At 38.9% G+C, this 1,682-nt stretch overlaps 1 pseudogene; it reads left to right on the plus strand.

The window, feature by feature from the left end:
- LOC134371149 (eukaryotic peptide chain release factor subunit 1-like) lies at positions 1-1,291 on the plus strand (annotated as a pseudogene).
- Positions 1,292-1,682: the final 391 nt, after the last annotated feature.

Below are 1,682 nucleotides of genomic sequence, written 5' to 3' on the forward strand. Positions count from 1 at the left end.
AGTGATGACGACAGGATCGTGGAGATCTGGATGATCAAGAAGCTCATTCAGAGGTTGAAGGTGGCCTGAGACAATGGCACCGATATGATATCATTGACCATTCCTCCCAAAGACCAGATAGCACAAGTGGCAAACTGTTAGCAGATGAGTTTGGAACTGCATCTAATGTTGTCACCAGTAACCCACGCTTCAGTCCTGGGAGCCATTACATCTGTACAACAAAGACTCAAACTTTATAACAAAGTATCTCCAAATGGTCTGGTTGTTTACTGTGCAGCAATTGTAACAGAAGAAGGAAAGGAGAAGAAAGTCAACACTAACTTCGAAACTTCCAAACCAATTAATACATCATTGTATTTGTGTAACAGCAAACTCCATACAGAGGCTCTTACAGCACTACTTTCAGATGATGCAAGTTTGGCTTCATCGTAACAGATAGCAGTGGTGCACTTTTTGGCACACTCCAAGGAAAGACAAGAGAAGTCTGCAGAAATGCACTGTGAATCTCCCAAAGAAACACGATAAAGGAAGTCAATCAGCCATGCGTTTTTCCTGTTTAAGAACGGAAAAGCGACATAACTATGTTTGGAAAGTAGCAGAGACTGCTGTGTAGCTGTTTATTTCTGGGGACAAAGTGAATGTGTCTAGTGTTGTTTTTAGCTGGACCAGCCAACTTTAAAACAGAACTACATTAATCTGATATGTTTTATCAAATGTTGTGATCAAAAATTTAAAAATCAGTTGATCTATCCTATGAATGTGAAAATGGATTCAACCAAGCTATTGGGTTATCTACTAAAGTCCTCTCCAATGTGAAATTCATTCAAGACAAAAAATTAACAGGACAATACTTTGATGAAATCACCCAGGACATGGGCAAGTACTTTTTTGGCGTTGAAGATATACTAAAGGCTTTGGAAATGGGAGCTGTAAAGATTCTAATAGTTCATGAAAATCTGAATATAATGAAATATGTTTTTCATTGCCAAGGCACAGAAGAGGAGAGAATCCTCTAACTCCAGAACAAGAGAAGGATAAATCTCATTTCACAAACTAAGAGGCAGGACAGGAACATGAGCTGACTGAGAACACACCCCTGTTGGAATGATTTGCTAACAACTATAAAAAACTTGGAGCTATGTTGGAAATTGTCACAGAGAAGTCACAAGAAGGATCCCAGTTTGTGAAAGGATTTGGTGGAATTGGAGGTACCTTGTGGTACTGAGTAGTTTTCCAGTGAATGGAATACCAAGGAGGAGACAATGAATTTTTTGACCTTGATGACTACTAAGTAGTCAACATGGATCCAGCAAATGCACCTCACCGTCCAGCATCCAACCCAAGGAGCATACCCATGGTGGAATCCAAACAGAACCCTGCCTTACAACGGGAACATTTCCAGAACTTAATCCATAAGCATTGGATATTGAAAAGAAAACCGAAACAAAACCAGGTCCAGCCCTATACTTTGGTTTGTTATGGTATCAGTGCAGAAGCCTACAACTAAGTTCCTAAATGCCACTTTGGACTAATTTCTAAAAGAATCTCAGTTTTTACTTTTGGCGGATGATGAAATAGGTTGCTGGTGTATTTATGAAAAAAAATGATTTTTTTTAACATTCATACATGGAAGCAAAAGTACTTTAACTGCTGTAAACCTTCAAAAGTAAGATCATACTGGT

Source organism: Cynocephalus volans, chromosome 2, assembly GCF_027409185.1.
Source record: "Cynocephalus volans isolate mCynVol1 chromosome 2, mCynVol1.pri, whole genome shotgun sequence".
NCBI lineage: Eukaryota > Metazoa > Chordata > Mammalia > Dermoptera > Cynocephalidae > Cynocephalus > Cynocephalus volans.